We start from the raw sequence: 21,466 nt of genomic DNA on the forward strand, positions 1-21,466 counted from the left end.
CCCTTTGACCGTAGCCTTTGGTTCACGTAATGCCTACTGTGACGTCGTGTCCGTGACAACAAAAGTGTGGAGATTGTCATGCGGTCGTCAGAGAAGTTTAGAATCCAATTTTCTTGTGAATATTTCTTATTCAGTGTAAGGAAGTGAAAGGAAATTGTTCATATATCAAAGTGGATGTCAATTTCATACAGCAGCGATGTCATTTTTTTGGCTAAATGTGCATTGGATTACGTGTTGGAAATTAAATTCTATAAAAATTGATAAGGACTCGAAGAGCAAGTAATATAAGGTTAGTGAATTTTATTTTCCCTTTCAATTTACTTCAACTAGTTAGAATCGCGTTCACCATTCTCGATAATATCATTTAATCATTCTGCGCATTGACCAACCATATCTCAATAATATATGCGACAGTCATTTTTCTGGGCATCGGAGAAAATCGTGGTTGTAGCTGGATTATAAGAATTCAGTGCAAAACTTGATAGATATGAAATATGATAAAATTAGAATTATTTACTTTTATTTTCCTTTGTTTTTAGCTTTCTAAATAAAGCTATCGATTTTTTTCTTGCACAATGACCCCTCCCCCCACCCCCATTCACCCCCTCACTCCAGTTAATTTTTATTTCCTTCCTTTTATTCATTACACATGTGTGCACATGTGTAAGTCACATAGGCACATGTGTAGCAGTTACCTTTCCTGTTACGTAGTATTAACGTTTCTTCAGCTGTTTACAGTATGCAAATATTTAAAAGGGCTATTTCATATTACTCTCTGTTCCATAGTATTTATATGTTGCAAAAAGTAGTAGGTATTGTACTTGCTTTTCGGCAGTACATATATTAAAATTGGAACGATACAGAGAAGATTAGCATGGCCCCTGCGCAAGGATGACACGCAAATTCGTGAAGCGTTCCATATTTTTTTCATTTTTAAAAAAGTTTTTAAATTTGTTCTCTTTATATTTTCTGTATTTTGTGCCAATTTTCAATGTAGTGTCTATCCTATTTTTAAAATTGGAACGATACGCAAGTTTTGGAAGAATTCCATATATATATATTGATTATTACTAATTATTATTTCTTAAATAAATCAAAAGGAAGTCAACAAAATTAAATCAAACGGGAGGGGGGGAGGGGGGGGGGGAGTTGATAGACACTACTATTTATCATTTTCTTTATTTTTGTTCTTTCTTTTTCTTTTCTTTCTTTCTTTTTTTTTTTTTTTTCATATTTTGCTTATTAATTGTCATTTCTATTTATCAATAGATTAATAATCTTTAAATTCTAGTGCACTATATATGGTATACAGGTGATAGTACTAAAACGCTGAGAGTACGAATGGAAAACGTTGACAGTACGTCGCATTTAGAAAAACGGAGTATGTGTAGGAAAGATGTATGAGGATAGGTAAAATATGCGATTGCTACACAGAGGTCAAATTTAAAGGTGAGCGCGTGATTTGGGAGGGGGATGTTGCATTTTTAGGCCTATCCGTGCGACATTGATTCTATAAAACCGTCCCTGGTCTCTTAAACACAAATTTTCTGCGCAGCGCCATAGTTTTAAGTTTCTGTATCAACTACACTTTTCATACTTACCTGGTGCAGAGGGCACCCTGATCAAGTAGGGGGTCCCTCCAGGGCGAGGCCTTTCCATTGCACTCCGGATCGGCTGAACCCTGCGATCGCCCCAAATGCGGGCGACTCGGGCACGTAATTTTTAAGTGTGGGGGTCTGCGTTCGCGCTTACCCCTGGATAAATAAATGTAGAATAAGAGAAAAAACTATCCACACCCTATCACATATATAAAACTGCAATAGTAATTAATATTTTTACAATTTCAGTATCATTGTGCATGAATTTTATTTACTGCATGTAGATATTTAAGACGTTTATTCTATTCTTGTTATTGTTAATCAATTTTTATATGAATTAGTTTGTTATGATTCAATAGCTCAGTATAGCTATATTTGTTATTTTATTTCATTTTATTTTTATTGCTTTGTTTTTGGTTTGTTTGTGTGTATTTTCAATTATATTTAATAAAAAAATCATGTTCTTCTATTTTTACACACGCGTACTTAGTGTCTTTACGTTATCCGGGGATCACGTGAAAAAATGTGCATACAAGTAAGATGGAGTTACGTCCCTTTGACCGTAGCCTTTGGTTCACGTAATGCCTACTGTGACGTCGTGTCCGTGACAACAAAAGTGTGGAGATTGTCATGCGGTCGTCAGAGAAGTTTAGAATCCAATTTTCTTGTGAATATTTCTTATTCAGTGTAAGGAAGTGAAAGGAAATTGTTCATATATCAAAGTGGATGTCAATTTCATACAGCAGCGATGTCATTTTTTTGGCTAAATGTGCATTGGATTACGTGTTGGAAATTAAATTCTATAAAAATTGATAAGGACTCGAAGAGCAAGTAATATAAGGTTAGTGAATTTTATTTTCCCTTTCAATTTACTTCAACTAGTTAGAATCGCGTTCACCATTCTCGATAATATCATTTAATCATTCTGCGCATTGACCAACCATATCTCAATAATATATGCGACAGTCATTTTTCTGGGCATCGGAGAAAATCGTGGTTGTAGCTGGATTATAAGAATTCAGTGCAAAACTTGATAGATATGAAATATGATAAAATTAGAATTATTTACTTTTATTTTCCTTTGTTTTTAGCTTTCTAAATAAAGCTATCGATTTTTTTCTTGCACAATGACCCCTCCCCCCACCCCCATTCACCCCCTCACTCCAGTTAATTTTTATTTCCTTCCTTTTATTCATTACACATGTGTGCACATGTGTAAGTCACATAGGCACATGTGTAGCAGTTACCTTTCCTGTTACGTAGTATTAACGTTTCTTCAGCTGTTTACAGTATGCAAATATTTAAAAGGGCTATTTCATATTACTCTCTGTTCCATAGTATTTATATGTTGCAAAAAGTAGTAGGTATTGTACTTGCTTTTCGGCAGTACATATATTAAAATTGGAACGATACAGAGAAGATTAGCATGGCCCCTGCGCAAGGATGACACGCAAATTCGTGAAGCGTTCCATATTTTTTTCATTTTTAAAAAAGTTTTTAAATTTGTTCTCTTTATATTTTCTGTATTTTGTGCCAATTTTCAATGTAGTGTCTATCCTATTTTTAAAATTGGAACGATACGCAAGTTTTGGAAGAATTCCATATATATATATTGATTATTACTAATTATTATTTCTTAAATAAATCAAAAGGAAGTCAACAAAATTAAATCAAACGGGAGGGGGGGAGGGGGGGGGGGAGTTGATAGACACTACTATTTATCATTTTCTTTATTTTTGTTCTTTCTTTTTCTTTTCTTTCTTTCTTTTTTTTTTTTTTTTCATATTTTGCTTATTAATTGTCATTTCTATTTATCAATAGATTAATAATCTTTAAATTCTAGTGCACTATATATGGTATACAGGTGATAGTACTAAAACGCTGAGAGTACGAATGGAAAACGTTGACAGTACGTCGCATTTAGAAAAACGGAGTATGTGTAGGAAAGATGTATGAGGATAGGTAAAATATGCGATTGCTACACAGAGGTCAAATTTAAAGGTGAGCGCGTGATTTGGGAGGGGGATGTTGCATTTTTAGGCCTATCCGTGCGACATTGATTCTATAAAACCGTCCCTGGTCTCTTAAACACAAATTTTCTGCGCAGCGCCATAGTTTTAAGTTTCTGTATCAACTACACTTTTCATACTTACCTGGTGCAGAGGGCACCCTGATCAAGTAGGGGGTCCCTTACCATGATGAATGTCCTAGATCTTTCTAGCAGTATTATTATGGAACAGACACTTAAGCTTACTCAGAGAACATCCAAGAAGATGACCAGAAGAGATGTAACAGCCTTTGTCACCGAAGTCCTGGAGGAGAGCAGTGTAATCGCCATATGGCAGATGGAGCGTCAAGATACGTGGTTTTTGACGTTTGAAGAGAAGGAAATCGTGGACCGTTATGACGGAGAAGAATTCTTCTTTGAGGGACGAGATCTACGAGTAAGACTGGAGGCATGCGACAGGATAAGGGTTGCTTTGAAAATACACTGGCTCCCAATATGGGTAACTAACGAAGAAATAAGACAGGTGCTAGAGAAGTATGGAGAAATCAGTAAAATTGAATATGTCAAAGATGGGAACATCCTGACTGGAGTTAGAAGCGTGACCCTGACCATGCGGGAGGGAGATCAGGACCACATACCGTATCTGACATCAATATACGGGCATAAATGTCTATATGTGGTACCGGGTCGACCTCCCGTATGTTTCAGATGTGGCGAGGTGGGTCACCTCAGGGGAGAATGCTCCCATAGTACCAGAATGATGACTGGACCCCGGAGCTATGCTTCGGCGGTCCAGTCTCAGGCTGTTGGAAAGCCTGAGAAAGGAAATGGGGCTGTTGGTAAGCCCGGACACCCTGAACCTGTTGGTAAGGACAAGGGTGGGGACAAACAGGTTGTCGCGAATGGGGAACAGGAGTGTCCCCAGGACAGTGGGGCTGTCGGTAAGCCCCAGGAGAAGCAGCCCTCAGACTCCCCTACTCAAATAGGGGATAACAGCAATCCCCAGGAGTCAACACCGGTTGACACCTCACAGGCAGCTGAGGAGGACCACGGGAGTCTCTCCGCTGAGGGGGAGTCAGAGGGCAGCTCTCTGGTAAAGGAACTCTTGAACGGGACCCAGGTCTCTGTTCGAGGGGACACTGAGGTGCCCCCTACCAACTGGGGAGATACGGAGATGGAGGCAGATGATGATGATTTCACTATTGTAACCGGCAAGAGGAGGAAGGTGGTGGCCTTCTCAGACGAACCACTTAGCCCCCTCTCGTCAGAGCCCAGCCGAGCCAACAGGATGTAAGACTTTTTGATTACGAACTCGCGATTAATAAAGACAATGAAAATGTGTTACTCCTCCGATTTTGACCCGGACCGTCCCTGGACTTCCGTAAATAATTTAAGGAGATATTCTCCTGGTTTTTTGTTTAAAATCATTCATTTCATATATTTGTTTCCTTTATTACTAGTTATAATTTCAATTTTCTTTATTACTAGATATAATTTCCATTTTCATTATTTTAGCTATTTATGCTATTATTTATATTTCCTTGATTATTCTTCATTTTTCCTATTTTCATGTATTTTCAGTTATTTACTTTTGTTTCTGTGCATGCATTATGTTTTACGTTAACTATATCTGTATTTCAGTTAGAATTTTTTCTCTGTATTTCATTCTTAGTTTCCCTATTTTCGTTCATACTTTCCATGATTTTTTCCTTTTGTTAAGCAAACACAACTCACGGCCCATTATCTATTTTTCACTCAACCGTCCCTAGATTCAACCCTCACTTTAGCCATGACCTTAAAAATCGCCTCGCTTAATATTCAAGGCCTTTTAAACGCCCAGTCTAAACATGAATTGCTTTCACTGTGCGCGGATCATAAATTATCGCTAATATTAATACAAGAAACCCATTTTACTAATATGAATAATGTCTTAAGTATAAATTCAATGTTTAATACAGAAAAATGTTATTTTAGTTTTGGTACAAAAAGTAGTAGAGGGGTAGGAATTATTGTAATTAATCAAGATATTAAAATCAGTAAATTTCATTTTGATATGGATGGAAGATTAGTTTACATAGATATAGCTTATGATGAAATACAATATAGAATAGTTAACATATACGCGCCGACTATTGATTCCGAAAGGTCAACATTTTTCGAAGATTTATATCCCATACTCACCTGTAATAAACATTTAATTTTAGGGGGAGACTTTAACTGTGTCTTAAATACAAAATTAGATAAGATAGGGGGTAACCCACAAGCTGGTACAAGTGGTAGTTTGATTTTAAAAAATGTAATTTCAGATTTTCATCTTATTGATTGTTATAGATTTTTATACCCTGATGTTATTAACACTACATGGAGTTCTTCTTCTGTAGCATGTAGACTAGATAGATTTTACATGTCAAAAATATTATCAAAAAGTATTGTCCATATTAAGAATATTCCGTTTGGTCATAGCGACCATGATGTTGTATTTTTAGAAATTAAGGTATCTGAGAAAATTAATTTTGGTAAAGGGTATTGGAAATTTAATAATTCACTGTTACAAGATAAAACTTTTGTTAAGCAATTTACCAAGTATTGGACAGAATTGGTTGATGGTTTCGATTTTTATTTAGAATTATGGGATCATTTGAAAGAACAGATTAAAAATTTTACTATTCATTATTGTAAAAAGAAATCTAATGTAAAGCGTGATATTTTACGACAAATGGAAAAGTCATACTATCGGCTACAATTTTTCGAAAGTAAAAGTCCTGGTCAGTTTATTGATAGATTAAAGGAAATCAAAAGTCAAATTAGAGAATTTCAGCTTCAAAATTATACAGGCTCAAAAATTCGGTCTAAAGCTGAAAGTTTAGATAATGATGAAAAACCTTCCAAATTCTTTTTTCAACAGGAAATTTCTAGAGCCAGGAAAAAAACTGTTACAAAAATTATAAGTGAATCTTCCCAAGAATATACAAATTCCGGCGACATTTTGGCAGCCTTTAAAGATTTTTATTCTAAATTATACACGGACGAAGGCATTGATCAGTGTTTAGCGGACGATTTTCTTAAAAGTGTACCAAAATTACATAACGACTATTCGAACACCTGTGAAGGTCCTATTACAAAAGAAGAACTGTTAGCAGCGCTGCGCGACATGGAAAATAATAAATCACCCGGCCCTGACGGCCTAACAAAAGAATTTTATTCTGCATTTAGTGACATACTTTTAGATCCTTTTGTTATTGTTGCAAATGAAGCTTTTAAAGAAGGGCATTTGTCCGATTCTCAAAAACTTTCGTACATTACTTTAATTTGTAAAGATCCAGAGAACGCGGAAAATGTTAAGAATTATAGACCCATTTCATTGTTAAATTATGATTACAAATTAATTTCTAAAGTTATAACAAATAGAGTCAAAAAGGTTGTAGAACATATTGTACACACTGATCAAACCTGCGCCGTGCCAGGGCGCACCATTTTTGATAATTTACATCTAATGAGGAACATCATAGATTATTGTGAACAAAAACAGCTCCCAGTGGCTTTTATTTCTTTAGATCAAGAGAAGGCCTTTGATAGAGTTAATTATGATTTTCTTTTTCAAACACTTTCGGCATATAATTTTGGGCCTTCTCTTATTCGGTGGATAAAAACTTTATATAATGAAGTATGTTCCTCAGTTATTGTCAATAACCATATTTCGGAACCTATTACTTTAAGTAGGGGGGTGCGCCAAGGGTGTAGCCTGAGCCCATTGTTATATATTTTAGTTTTAGAACCGTTCGCCATTAAAATTCGGGAAGATGAAAAAATTTCAGGTATTAAACTACCAGGTACTTCAAAAACGGCTAAATTATCTTTATTCGCTGACGATAGTCTGGCTATTTGCACCTGTGACGCCTCCATAGAGCGTGTACTGTATTGGTGCACGCTGTATGGACGCGCCTCAGGTGCAAAACTCAATCTACAAAAGACAAAAGGTATTTGGCTTGGTAAATGGAAAAGTAGATCAGATCATCCTTTTGGCATTTCATGGGTAGAAAAGTGTAAATTATTAGGGGTTAAATTTGGTAATAATGTTACATATGATGATATTTGGCAACCTATTCTTAATAAATTTGTTAAAACGTTAAATATTTGGAAACAACGGTATTTGTCTTTTGTAGAAAAATCCATGGTTGTAAAGGTATTAGCTTGTGCCAAATTGTGGTATGTTGGTTCTGTTTGTATATTACCAAAATATTATTTGAAACAGTTCGAAAGAGCAATTTTTAACTTTTTATGGCCTAGTAAATATGAACCTCTTAAACGAACTGATTGTTACAATTATAAGAAAAATGGTGGTTTAGAAGTGGTTAATATTGATTTAAAACTTCAATCCTTAAGATTAAAACATCTACAGAATATTCTTTATAATAAGGATTCAAAATATACTTTTTTGTCTGTTTATTGGATAGGCATAAGCCTGAGAGAATTTGAACCATGTTATGCAAGGAATGACAGACCTCATTCAGAAACTATGCCTGTTTTTTATCAAAAATGTTTAAATGATTTAAAAATGTTCTTAGAAATCAAAAATGAAAATTATGATTATTCTTTCGGTAGTATGACAACTAAACTGTATTATACTATTTTATTAGAAGATATTGTAACTGTACCGAGAATCATGAGAATTTTTCCAAGTGTTAATTTCAAAGAGGTTTTCAGGCGTTTACATAATGACTTTATTGATAAAAGTAGCAGAGATACAATGTTTAGAATTATTCACGACATAATACCTGTCAGCTATTATCTATGTAGAATTAAAATTCGCAAAGAAAAAATATGTACATTATGTAAAACTGACATTGAAACTGTTTGTCATCTATTCTATGAATGTAATTTTGTAAAGCCACTTGTTATGCTTGTTAAAAATTGGTTAAATGTAATGACACATGATAAATTTTCACGCTTTAATATTGCACATATCCGTTTTCATACTTTTCCTACAGATATTTTTAGCAAAGAAACTGAATCTGTGTGTTTGTATTTAATAGCTTTAATGTGCTCCACAATTTGGCAAGTTAGATGTTTAGTTAAATTCCAAAACCAAAATATTAATTCTAATAGACTAATTTTGATGTACATCAATAAATTGATTTTAAGAATAAAAGCTGATTTCTGTAGATTCGATGAAACTAAATTTTACACATATTGGTTACGTACTTCTCTGTTTTGCTCTGTTAACAATGATGACCTTGACTTTAACATTGGAATTTAATGTTTACTACCTGACACTTGTATAACCGGTTTTGTTCCATTCATAAATTGCTAGCGTAAATTCTTTTGTAACAAATACAATGTCCATCAGTTTAAATATTTCTCATGCAATGTCCATTGATATCATTTGTGTCCATTTAGTAAAGTCTTTCAATATTTAAATATAAATAAAATATTATGTACATCAATTTAATTCATTCTCAGCAATAATTTTGTACATCCAATAAAATCAGTTTAAATGCAATATACATTGTCCATCGTCTCCTGATAATCTCATTCATGTTTTAACTTATACTTTGTTTGTAAAGTAACACTGTTATTGTTTATATAATTGTTTTAAAATGTACATATTATGTAATATGTATTTGATTTGCTCAATAAATTATTTTAAACCAAAAAAAAAAAAAAAAAAAAAAAAAAAAGTAGGGGGTCCCTCCAGGGCGAGGCCTTTCCATTGCACTCCGGATCGGCTGAACCCTGCGATCGCCCCAAATGCGGGCGACTCGGGCACGTAATTTTTAAGTGTGGGGGTCTGCGTTCGCGCTTACCCCTGGATAAATAAATGTAGAATAAGAGAAAAAACTATCCACACCCTATCACATATATAAAACTGCAATAGTAATTAATATTTTTACAATTTCAGTATCATTGTGCATGAATTTTATTTACTGCATGTAGATATTTAAGACGTTTATTCTATTCTTGTTATTGTTAATCAATTTTTATATGAATTAGTTTGTTATGATTCAATAGCTCAGTATAGCTATATTTGTTATTTTATTTCATTTTATTTTTATTGCTTTGTTTTTGGTTTGTTTGTGTGTATTTTCAATTATATTTAATAAAAAAATCATGTTCTTCTATTTTTACACACGCGTACTTAGTGTCTTTACGTTATCCGGGGATCACGTGAAAAAATGTGCATACAAGTAAGATGGAGTTACGTCCCTTTGACCGTAGCCTTTGGTTCACGTAATGCCTACTGTGACGTCGTGTCCGTGACAACAAAAGTGTGGAGATTGTCATGCGGTCGTCAGAGAAGTTTAGAATCCAATTTTCTTGTGAATATTTCTTATTCAGTGTAAGGAAGTGAAAGGAAATTGTTCATATATCAAAGTGGATGTCAATTTCATACAGCAGCGATGTCATTTTTTTGGCTAAATGTGCATTGGATTACGTGTTGGAAATTAAATTCTATAAAAATTGATAAGGACTCGAAGAGCAAGTAATATAAGGTTAGTGAATTTTATTTTCCCTTTCAATTTACTTCAACTAGTTAGAATCGCGTTCACCATTCTCGATAATATCATTTAATCATTCTGCGCATTGACCAACCATATCTCAATAATATATGCGACAGTCATTTTTCTGGGCATCGGAGAAAATCGTGGTTGTAGCTGGATTATAAGAATTCAGTGCAAAACTTGATAGATATGAAATATGATAAAATTAGAATTATTTACTTTTATTTTCCTTTGTTTTTAGCTTTCTAAATAAAGCTATCGATTTTTTTCTTGCACAATGACCCCTCCCCCCACCCCCATTCACCCCCTCACTCCAGTTAATTTTTATTTCCTTCCTTTTATTCATTACACATGTGTGCACATGTGTAAGTCACATAGGCACATGTGTAGCAGTTACCTTTCCTGTTACGTAGTATTAACGTTTCTTCAGCTGTTTACAGTATGCAAATATTTAAAAGGGCTATTTCATATTACTCTCTGTTCCATAGTATTTATATGTTGCAAAAAGTAGTAGGTATTGTACTTGCTTTTCGGCAGTACATATATTAAAATTGGAACGATACAGAGAAGATTAGCATGGCCCCTGCGCAAGGATGACACGCAAATTCGTGAAGCGTTCCATATTTTTTTCATTTTTAAAAAAGTTTTTAAATTTGTTCTCTTTATATTTTCTGTATTTTGTGCCAATTTTCAATGTAGTGTCTATCCTATTTTTAAAATTGGAACGATACGCAAGTTTTGGAAGAATTCCATATATATATATTGATTATTACTAATTATTATTTCTTAAATAAATCAAAAGGAAGTCAACAAAATTAAATCAAACGGGAGGGGGGGAGGGGGGGGGGGAGTTGATAGACACTACTATTTATCATTTTCTTTATTTTTGTTCTTTCTTTTTCTTTTCTTTCTTTCTTTTTTTTTTTTTTTTCATATTTTGCTTATTAATTGTCATTTCTATTTATCAATAGATTAATAATCTTTAAATTCTAGTGCACTATATATGGTATACAGGTGATAGTACTAAAACGCTGAGAGTACGAATGGAAAACGTTGACAGTACGTCGCATTTAGAAAAACGGAGTATGTGTAGGAAAGATGTATGAGGATAGGTAAAATATGCGATTGCTACACAGAGGTCAAATTTAAAGGTGAGCGCGTGATTTGGGAGGGGGATGTTGCATTTTTAGGCCTATCCGTGCGACATTGATTCTATAAAACCGTCCCTGGTCTCTTAAACACAAATTTTCTGCGCAGCGCCATAGTTTTAAGTTTCTGTATCAACTACACTTTTCATACTTACCTGGTGCAGAGGGCACCCTGATCAAGTAGGGGGTCCCTCCAGGGCGAGGCCTTTCCATTGCACTCCGGATCGGCTGAACCCTGCGATCGCCCCAAATGCGGGCGACTCGGGCACGTAATTTTTAAGTGTGGGGGTCTGCGTTCGCGCTTACCCCTGGATAAATAAATGTAGAATAAGAGAAAAAACTATCCACACCCTATCACATATATAAAACTGCAATAGTAATTAATATTTTTACAATTTCAGTATCATTGTGCATGAATTTTATTTACTGCATGTAGATATTTAAGACGTTTATTCTATTCTTGTTATTGTTAATCAATTTTTATATGAATTAGTTTGTTATGATTCAATAGCTCAGTATAGCTATATTTGTTATTTTATTTCATTTTATTTTTATTGCTTTGTTTTTGGTTTGTTTGTGTGTATTTTCAATTATATTTAATAAAAAAATCATGTTCTTCTATTTTTACACACGCGTACTTAGTGTCTTTACGTTATCCGGGGATCACGTGAAAAAATGTGCATACAAGTAAGATGGAGTTACGTCCCTTTGACCGTAGCCTTTGGTTCACGTAATGCCTACTGTGACGTCGTGTCCGTGACAACAAAAGTGTGGAGATTGTCATGCGGTCGTCAGAGAAGTTTAGAATCCAATTTTCTTGTGAATATTTCTTATTCAGTGTAAGGAAGTGAAAGGAAATTGTTCATATATCAAAGTGGATGTCAATTTCATACAGCAGCGATGTCATTTTTTTGGCTAAATGTGCATTGGATTACGTGTTGGAAATTAAATTCTATAAAAATTGATAAGGACTCGAAGAGCAAGTAATATAAGGTTAGTGAATTTTATTTTCCCTTTCAATTTACTTCAACTAGTTAGAATCGCGTTCACCATTCTCGATAATATCATTTAATCATTCTGCGCATTGACCAACCATATCTCAATAATATATGCGACAGTCATTTTTCTGGGCATCGGAGAAAATCGTGGTTGTAGCTGGATTATAAGAATTCAGTGCAAAACTTGATAGATATGAAATATGATAAAATTAGAATTATTTACTTTTATTTTCCTTTGTTTTTAGCTTTCTAAATAAAGCTATCGATTTTTTTCTTGCACAATGACCCCTCCCCCCACCCCCATTCACCCCCTCACTCCAGTTAATTTTTATTTCCTTCCTTTTATTCATTACACATGTGTGCACATGTGTAAGTCACATAGGCACATGTGTAGCAGTTACCTTTCCTGTTACGTAGTATTAACGTTTCTTCAGCTGTTTACAGTATGCAAATATTTAAAAGGGCTATTTCATATTACTCTCTGTTCCATAGTATTTATATGTTGCAAAAAGTAGTAGGTATTGTACTTGCTTTTCGGCAGTACATATATTAAAATTGGAACGATACAGAGAAGATTAGCATGGCCCCTGCGCAAGGATGACACGCAAATTCGTGAAGCGTTCCATATTTTTTTCATTTTTAAAAAAGTTTTTAAATTTGTTCTCTTTATATTTTCTGTATTTTGTGCCAATTTTCAATGTAGTGTCTATCCTATTTTTAAAATTGGAACGATACGCAAGTTTTGGAAGAATTCCATATATATATATTGATTATTACTAATTATTATTTCTTAAATAAATCAAAAGGAAGTCAACAAAATTAAATCAAACGGGAGGGGGGGAGGGGGGGGGGGGGAGTTGATAGACACTACTATTTATCATTTTCTTTATTTTTGTTCTTTCTTTTTCTTTTCTTTCTTTCTTTTTTCTTTTTTTTTTCATATTTTGCTTATTAATTGTCATTTCTATTTATCAATAGATTAATAATCTTTAAATTCTAGTGCACTATATATGGTATACAGGTGATAGTACTAAAACGCTGAGAGTACGAATGGAAAACGTTGACAGTACGTCGCATTTAGAAAAACGGAGTATGTGTAGGAAAGATGTATGAGGATAGGTAAAATATGCGATTGCTACACAGAGGTCAAATTTAAAGGTGAGCGCGTGATTTGGGAGGGGGATGTTGCATTTTTAGGCCTATCCGTGCGACATTGATTCTATAAAACCGTCCCTGGTCTCTTAAACACAAATTTTCTGCGCAGCGCCATAGTTTTAAGTTTCTGTATCAACTACACTTTTCATACTTACCTGGTGCAGAGGGCACCCTGATCAAGTAGGGGGTCCCTCCAGGGCGAGGCCTTTCCATTGCACTCCGGATCGGCTGAACCCTGCGATCGCCCCAAATGCGGGCGACTCGGGCACGTAATTTTTAAGTGTGGGGGTCTGCGTTCGCGCTTACCCCTGGATAAATAAATGTAGAATAAGAGAAAAAACTATCCACACCCTATCACATATATAAAACTGCAATAGTAATTAATATTTTTACAATTTCAGTATCATTGTGCATGAATTTTATTTACTGCATGTAGATATTTAAGACGTTTATTCTATTCTTGTTATTGTTAATCAATTTTTATATGAATTAGTTTGTTATGATTCAATAGCTCAGTATAGCTATATTTGTTATTTTATTTCATTTTATTTTTATTGCTTTGTTTTTGGTTTGTTTGTGTGTATTTTCAATTATATTTAATAAAAAAATCATGTTCTTCTATTTTTACACACGCGTACTTAGTGTCTTTACGTTATCCGGGGATCACGTGAAAAAATGTGCATACAAGTAAGATGGAGTTACGTCCCTTTGACCGTAGCCTTTGGTTCACGTAATGCCTACTGTGACGTCGTGTCCGTGACAACAAAAGTGTGGAGATTGTCATGCGGTCGTCAGAGAAGTTTAGAATCCAATTTTCTTGTGAATATTTCTTATTCAGTGTAAGGAAGTGAAAGGAAATTGTTCATATATCAAAGTGGATGTCAATTTCATACAGCAGCGATGTCATTTTTTTGGCTAAATGTGCATTGGATTACGTGTTGGAAATTAAATTCTATAAAAATTGATAAGGACTCGAAGAGCAAGTAATATAAGGTTAGTGAATTTTATTTTCCCTTTCAATTTACTTCAACTAGTTAGAATCGCGTTCACCATTCTCGATAATATCATTTAATCATTCTGCGCATTGACCAACCATATCTCAATAATATATGCGACAGTCATTTTTCTGGGCATCGGAGAAAATCGTGGTTGTAGCTGGATTATAAGAATTCAGTGCAAAACTTGATAGATATGAAATATGATAAAATTAGAATTATTTACTTTTATTTTCCTTTGTTTTTAGCTTTCTAAATAAAGCTATCGATTTTTTTCTTGCACAATGACCCCTCCCCCCACCCCCATTCACCCCCTCACTCCAGTTAATTTTTATTTCCTTCCTTTTATTCATTACACATGTGTGCACATGTGTAAGTCACATAGGCACATGTGTAGCAGTTACCTTTCCTGTTACGTAGTATTAACGTTTCTTCAGCTGTTTACAGTATGCAAATATTTAAAAGGGCTATTTCATATTACTCTCTGTTCCATAGTATTTATATGTTGCAAAAAGTAGTAGGTATTGTACTTGCTTTTCGGCAGTACATATATTAAAATTGGAACGATACAGAGAAGATTAGCATGGCCCCTGCGCAAGGATGACACGCAAATTCGTGAAGCGTTCCATATTTTTTTCATTTTTAAAAAAGTTTTTAAATTTGTTCTCTTTATATTTTCTGTATTTTGTGCCAATTTTCAATGTAGTGTCTATCCTATTTTTAAAATTGGAACGATACGCAAGTTTTGGAAGAATTCCATATATATATATTGATTATTACTAATTATTATTTCTTAAATAAATCAAAAGGAAGTCAACAAAATTAAATCAAACGGGAGGGGGGGAGGGGGGGGGGAGTTGATAGACACTACTATTTATCATTTTCTTTATTTTTGTTCTTTCTTTTTCTTTTCTTTCTTTCTTTTTTTTTTTTTTTTTCATATTTTGCTTATTAATTGTCATTTCTATTTATCAATAGATTAATAATCTTTAAATTCTAGTGCACTATATATGGTATACAGGTGATAGTACTAAAACGCTGAGAGTACGAATGGAAAACGTTGACAGTACGTCGCATTTAGAAAAACGGAGTATGTGTAGGAAAGATGTATGAGGATAGGTAAAATATGCGATTGCTACACAGAGGTCAAATTTAAAGGTGAGCGCGTGATTTGGGAGGGGGATGTTGCATTTTTAGGCCTATCCGTGCGACATTGATTCTATAAAACCGTCCCTGGTCTCTTAAACACAAATTTTCTGCGCAGCGCCATAGTTTTAAGTTTCTGTATCAACTACACTTTTCATACTTACCTGGTGCAGAGGGCACCCTGATCAAGTAGGGGGTCCCTCCAGGGCGAGGCCTTTCCATTGCACTCCGGATCGGCTGAACCCTGCGATCGCCCCAAATGCGGGCGACTCGGGCACGTAATTTTTAAGTGTGGGGGTCTGCGTTCGCGCTTACCCCTGGATAAATAAATGTAGAATAAGAGAAAAAACTATCCACACCCTATCACATATATAAAACTGCAATAGTAATTAATATTTTTACAATTTCAGTATCATTGTGCATGAATTTTATTTACTGCATGTAGATATTTAAGACGTTTATTCTATTCTTGTTATTGTTAATCAATTTTTATATGAATTAGTTTGTTATGATTCAATAGCTCAGTATAGCTATATTTGTTATTTTATTTCATTTTATTTTTATTGCTTTGTTTTTGGTTTGTTTGTGTGTATTTTCAATTATATTTAATAAAAAAATCATGTTCTTCTATTTTTACACACGCGTACTTAGTGTCTTTACGTTATCCGGGGATCACGTGAAAAAATGTGCATACAAGTAAGATGGAGTTACGTCCCTTTGACCGTAGCCTTTGGTTCACGTAATGCCTACTGTGACGTCGTGTCCGTGACAACAAAAGTGTGGAGATTGTCATGCGGTCGTCAGAGAAGTTTAGAATCCAATTTTCTTGTGAATATTTCTTATTCAGTGTAAGGAAGTGAAAGGAAATTGTTCATATATCAAAGTGGATGTCAATTTCATACAGCAGCGATGTCATTTTTTTGGCTAAATGTGCATTGGATTACGTGTTGGAAATTAAATTCTATAAAAATTGATAAGGACTCGAAGAGCAAGTAATATAAGGTTAGTGAATTTTATTTTCCCTTTCAATTTACTTCAACTAGTTAGAATCGCGTTCACCATTCTCGATAATATCATTTAATCATTCTGCGCATTGACCAACCATATCTCAATAATATATGCGACAGTCATTTTTCTGGGCATCGGAGAAAATCGTGGTTGTAGCTGGATTATAAGAATTCAGTGCAAAACTTGATAGATATGAAATATGATAAAATTAGAATTATTTACTTTTATTTTCCTTTGTTTTTAGCTTTCTAAATAAAGCTATCGATTTTTTTCTTGCACAATGACCCCTCCCCCCACCCCCATTCACCCCCTCACTCCAGTTAATTTTTATTTCCTTCCTTTTATTCATTACACATGTGTGCACATGTGTAAGTCACATAGGCACATGTGTAGCAGTTACCTTTCCTGTTACGTAGTATTAACGTTTCTTCAGCTGTTTACAGTATGCAAATATTTAAAAGGGCTATTTCATATTACTCTCTGTTCCATAGTATTTATATGTTGCAAAAAGTAGTAGGTATTGTACTTGCTTTTCGGCAGTACATATATTAAAATTGGAACGATACAGAGAAGATTAGCATGGCCCCTGCGCAAGGATGACACGCAAATTCGTGAAGCGTTCCATATTTTTTTCATTTTTAAAAAAGTTTTTAAATTTGTTCTCTTTATATTTTCTGTATTTTGTGCCAATTTTCAATGTAGTGTCTATCCTATTTTTAAAATTGGAACGATACGCAAGTTTTGGAAGAATTCCATATATATATATTGATTATTACTAATTATTATTTCTTAAATAAATCAAAAGGAAGTCAACAAAATTAAATCAAACGGGAGGGGGGGAGGGGGGGGGGAGTTGATAGACACTACTATTTATCATTTTCTTTATTTTTGTTCTTTCTTTTTCTTTTCTTTCTTTCTTTTTTTTTTTTTTTTCATATTTTGCTTATTAATTGTCATTTCTATTTATCAATAGATTAATAATCTTTAAATTCTAGTGCACTATATATGGTATACAGGTGATAGTACTAAAACGCTGAGAGTACGAATGGAAAACGTTGACAGTACGTCGCATTTAGAAAAACGGAGTATGTGTAGGAAAGATGTATGAGGATAGGTAAAATATGCGATTGCTACACAGAGGTCAAATTTAAAGGTGAGCGCGTGATTTGGGAGGGGGATGTTGCATTTTTAGGCCTATCCGTGCGACATTGATTCTATAAAACCGTCCCTGGTCTCTTAAACACAAATTTTCTGCGCAGCGCCATAGTTTTAAGTTTCTGTATCAACTACACTTTTCATACTTACCTGGTGCAGAGGGCACCCTGATCAAGTAGGGGGTCCCTCCAGGGCGAGGCCTTTCCATTGCACTCCGGATCGGCTGAACCCTGCGATCGCCCCAAATGCGGGCGACTCGGGCACGTAATTTTTAAGTGTGGGGGTCTGCGTTCGCGCTTACCCCTGGATAAATAAATGTAGAATAAGAGAAAAAACTATCCACACCCTATCACATATATAAAACTGCAATAGTAATTAATATTTTTACAATTTCAGTATCATTGTGCATGAATTTTATTTACTGCATGTAGATATTTAAGACGTTTATTCTATTCTTGTTATTGTTAATCAATTTTTATATGAATTAGTTTGTTATGATTCAATAGCTCAGTATAGCTATATTTGTTATTTTATTTCATTTTATTTTTATTGCTTTGTTTTTGGTTTGTTTGTGTGTATTTTCAATTATATTTAATAAAAAAATCATGTTCTTCTATTTTTACACACGCGTACTTAGTGTCTTTACGTTATCCGGGGATCACGTGAAAAAATGTGCATACAAGTAAGATGGAGTTACGTCCCTTTGACCGTAGCCTTTGGTTCACGTAATGCCTACTGTGACGTCGTGTCCGTGACAACAAAAGTGTGGAGATTGTCATGCGGTCGTCAGAGAAGTTTAGAATCCAATTTTCTTGTGAATATTTCTTATTCAGTGTAAGGAAGTGAAAGGAAATTGTTCATATATCAAAGTGGATGTCAATTTCATACAGCAGCGATGTCATTTTTTTGGCTAAATGTGCATTGGATTACGTGTTGGAAATTAAATTCTATAAAAATTGATAAGGACTCGAAGAGCAAGTAATATAAGGTTAGTGAATTTTATTTTCCCTTTCAATTTACTTCAACTAGTTAGAATCGCGTTCACCATTCTCGATAATATCATTTAATCATTCTGCGCATTGACCAACCATATCTCAATAATATATGCGACAGTCATTTTTCTGGGCATCGGAGAAAATCGTGGTTGTAGCTGGATTATAAGAATTCAGTGCAAAACTTGATAGATATGAAATATGATAAAATTAGAATTATTTACTTTTATTTTCCTTTGTTTTTAGCTTTCTAAATAAAGCTATCGATTTTTTTCTTGCACAATGACCCCTCCCCCCACCCCCATTCACCCCCTCACTCCAGTTAATTTTTATTTCCTTCCTTTTATTCATTACACATGTGTGCACATGTGTAAGTCACATAGGCACATGTGTAGCAGTTACCTTTCCTGTTACGTAGTATTAACGTTTCTTCAGCTGTTTACAGTATGCAAATATTTAAAAGGGCTATTTCATATTACTCTCTGTTCCATAGTATTTATATGTTGCAAAAAGTAGTAGGTATTGTACTTGCTTTTCGGCAGTACATATATTAAAATTGGAACGATACAGAGAAGATTAGCATGGCCCCTGCGCAAGGATGACACGCAAATTCGTGAAGCGTTCCATATTTTTTTCATTTTTAAAAAAGTTTTTAAATTTGTTCTCTTTATATTTTCTGTATTTTGTGCCAATTTTCAATGTAGTGTCTATCCTATTTTTAAAATTGGAACGATACGCAAGTTTTGGAAGAATTCCATATATATATATTGATTATTACTAATTATTATTTCTTAAATAAATCAAAAGGAAGTCAACAAAATTAAATCAAACGGGAGGGGGGGAGGGGGGGGGGGAGTTGATAGACACTACTATTTATCATTTTCTTTATTTTTGTTCTTTCTTTTTCTTTTCTTTCTTTCTTTTTTTTTTTTTTTTCATATTTTGCTTATTAATTGTCATTTCTATTTATCAATAGATTAATAATCTTTAAATTCTAGTGCACTATATATGGTATACAGGTGATAGTACTAAAACGCTGAGAGTACGAATGGAAAACGTTGACAGTACGTCGCATTTAGAAAAACGGAGTATGTGTAGGAAAGATGTATGAGGATAGGTAAAATATGCGATTGCTACACAGAGGTCAAATTTAAAGGTGAGCGCGTGATTTGGGAGGGGGATGTTGCATTTTTAGGCCTATCCGTGCGACATTGATTCTATAAAACCGTCCCTGGTCTCTTAAACACAAATTTTCTGCGCAGCGCCATAGTTTTAAGTTTCTGTATCAACTACACTTTTCATACTTACCTGGTGCAGAGGGCACCCTGATCAAGTAGGGGGTCCCTCCAGGGCGAGGCCTTTCCATTGCACTCCGGATCGGCTGAACCCTGCGATCGCCCCAAATGCGGGCGACTCGGGCACGTAATTTTTAAGTGTGGGGGTCTGCGTTCGCGCTTACCCCTGGATAAATAAATGTAGAATAAGAGAAAAAACTATCCACACCCTATCACATATATAAAACTGCAATAGTAATTAATATTTTTACAATTTCAGTATCATTGTGCATGAATTTTATTTACTGCATGTAGATATTTAAGACGTTTATTCTATTCTTGTTATTGTTAATCAATTTTTATATGAATTAGTTTGTTATGATTCAATAGCTCAGTATAGCTATATTTGTTATTTTATTTCATTTTATTTTTATTGCTTTGTTTTTGGTTTGTTTGTGTGTATTTTCAATTATATTTAATAAAAAAATCATGTTCTTCTATTTTTACACACGCGTACTTAGTGTCTTTACGTTATCCGGGGATCACGTGAAAAAATGTGCATACAAGTAAGATGGAGTTACGTCCCTTTGACCGTAGCCTTTGGTTCACGTAATGCCTACTGTGACGTCGTGTCCGTGACAACAAAAGTGTGGAGATTGTCATGCGGTCGTCAGAGAAGTTTAGAATCCAATTTTCTTGTGAATATTTCTTATTCAGTGTAAGGAAGTGAAAGGAAATTGTTCATATATCAAAGTGGATGTCAATTTCATACAGCAGCGATGTCATTTTTTTGGCTAAATGTGCATTGGATTACGTGTTGGAAATTAAATTCTATAAAAATTGATAAGGACTCGAAGAGCAAGTAATATAAGGTTAGTGAATTTTATTTTCCCTTTCAATTTACTTCAACTAGTTAGAATCGCGTTCACCATTCTCGATAATATCATTTAATCATTCTGCGCATTGACCAACCATATCTCAATAATATATGCGACAGTCATTTTTCTGGGCATCGGAGAAAATCGTGGTTGTAGCTGGATTATAAGAATTCAGTGCAAAACTTGATAGATATGAAATATGATAAAATTAGAATTATTTACTTTTATTTTCCTTTGTTTTTAGCTTTCTAAATAAAGCTATCGATTTTTTTCTTGCACAATGACCCCTCCCCCCACCCCCATTCACCCCCTCACTCCAGTTAATTTTTATTTCCTTCCTTTTATTCATTACACATGTGTGCACATGTTGTAAGTCACATAGGCACATGTGTAGCAGTTACCTTTCCTGTTACGTAGTATTAACGTTTCTTCAGCTGTTTACAGTATGCAAATATTTAAAAGGGCTATTTCATATTACTCTCTGTTCCATAGTATTTATATGTTGCAAAAAGTAGTAGGTATTGTACTTGCTTTTCGGCAGTACATATATTAAAATTGGAACGATACAGAGAAGATTAGCATGGCCCCTGCGCAAGGATGACACGCAAATT

At 34.3% G+C, this 21,466-nt stretch overlaps 13 non-coding genes and 2 pseudogenes across 13 annotated transcripts; all 15 read left to right on the forward strand.

The window, feature by feature from the left end:
• The first annotated feature begins 817 nt into the window (after nt 1–817).
• LOC133177979 (U6 spliceosomal RNA) lies at nt 818–926 on the forward strand. The gene has a single exon (XR_009719918.1). It is a non-coding gene; the product is annotated as a U6 spliceosomal RNA (small nuclear RNA).
• A 667-nt stretch (nt 927–1,593) lies between these two features.
• Nucleotides 1,594–1,757, forward strand: LOC133177976 (U1 spliceosomal RNA). The gene has a single exon (XR_009719916.1). It is a non-coding gene; the product is annotated as a U1 spliceosomal RNA (small nuclear RNA).
• A 1,210-nt stretch (nt 1,758–2,967) lies between these two features.
• LOC133177980 (U6 spliceosomal RNA) lies at nt 2,968–3,076 on the forward strand. Its single transcript, XR_009719919.1, has one exon. It is a non-coding gene; the product is annotated as a U6 spliceosomal RNA (small nuclear RNA).
• A 6,197-nt stretch (nt 3,077–9,273) lies between these two features.
• Nucleotides 9,274–9,415, forward strand: LOC133177978 (U1 spliceosomal RNA; annotated as a pseudogene).
• A 1,210-nt stretch (nt 9,416–10,625) lies between these two features.
• On the forward strand, nt 10,626–10,734 carry LOC133177981 (U6 spliceosomal RNA). Its single transcript, XR_009719920.1, has one exon. It is a non-coding gene; the product is annotated as a U6 spliceosomal RNA (small nuclear RNA).
• A 667-nt stretch (nt 10,735–11,401) lies between these two features.
• Nucleotides 11,402–11,565, forward strand: LOC133177987 (U1 spliceosomal RNA). The gene has a single exon (XR_009719925.1). It is a non-coding gene; the product is annotated as a U1 spliceosomal RNA (small nuclear RNA).
• Nucleotides 11,566–12,775: 1,210 nt separating this feature from the next.
• Nucleotides 12,776–12,884, forward strand: LOC133177982 (U6 spliceosomal RNA). Its single transcript, XR_009719921.1, has one exon. It is a non-coding gene; the product is annotated as a U6 spliceosomal RNA (small nuclear RNA).
• Nucleotides 12,885–13,554: 670 nt separating this feature from the next.
• Nucleotides 13,555–13,718, forward strand: LOC133177988 (U1 spliceosomal RNA). The gene has a single exon (XR_009719926.1). It is a non-coding gene; the product is annotated as a U1 spliceosomal RNA (small nuclear RNA).
• A 1,210-nt stretch (nt 13,719–14,928) lies between these two features.
• LOC133177983 (U6 spliceosomal RNA) lies at nt 14,929–15,037 on the forward strand. The gene has a single exon (XR_009719922.1). It is a non-coding gene; the product is annotated as a U6 spliceosomal RNA (small nuclear RNA).
• A 667-nt stretch (nt 15,038–15,704) lies between these two features.
• On the forward strand, nt 15,705–15,868 carry LOC133177990 (U1 spliceosomal RNA). The gene has a single exon (XR_009719927.1). It is a non-coding gene; the product is annotated as a U1 spliceosomal RNA (small nuclear RNA).
• Nucleotides 15,869–17,078: 1,210 nt separating this feature from the next.
• On the forward strand, nt 17,079–17,187 carry LOC133177984 (U6 spliceosomal RNA). The gene has a single exon (XR_009719923.1). It is a non-coding gene; the product is annotated as a U6 spliceosomal RNA (small nuclear RNA).
• Nucleotides 17,188–17,853: 666 nt separating this feature from the next.
• On the forward strand, nt 17,854–18,017 carry LOC133177991 (U1 spliceosomal RNA). Its single transcript, XR_009719928.1, has one exon. It is a non-coding gene; the product is annotated as a U1 spliceosomal RNA (small nuclear RNA).
• A 1,210-nt stretch (nt 18,018–19,227) lies between these two features.
• Nucleotides 19,228–19,336, forward strand: LOC133177985 (U6 spliceosomal RNA). The gene has a single exon (XR_009719924.1). It is a non-coding gene; the product is annotated as a U6 spliceosomal RNA (small nuclear RNA).
• A 667-nt stretch (nt 19,337–20,003) lies between these two features.
• LOC133177977 (U1 spliceosomal RNA) lies at nt 20,004–20,167 on the forward strand. Its single transcript, XR_009719917.1, has one exon. It is a non-coding gene; the product is annotated as a U1 spliceosomal RNA (small nuclear RNA).
• Nucleotides 20,168–21,378: 1,211 nt separating this feature from the next.
• Nucleotides 21,379–21,466, forward strand: LOC133177986 (U6 spliceosomal RNA; annotated as a pseudogene; the record flags this gene model as incomplete).

The sequence above is a fragment of the Saccostrea echinata genome, unplaced genomic scaffold, assembly GCF_033153115.1.
Source record: "Saccostrea echinata isolate AGI-Se365-2 ecotype Australia unplaced genomic scaffold, CSIRO_AGI_Sech_v1 ptg000314l, whole genome shotgun sequence".
Lineage (NCBI taxonomy): Eukaryota > Metazoa > Mollusca > Bivalvia > Ostreida > Ostreidae > Saccostrea > Saccostrea echinata.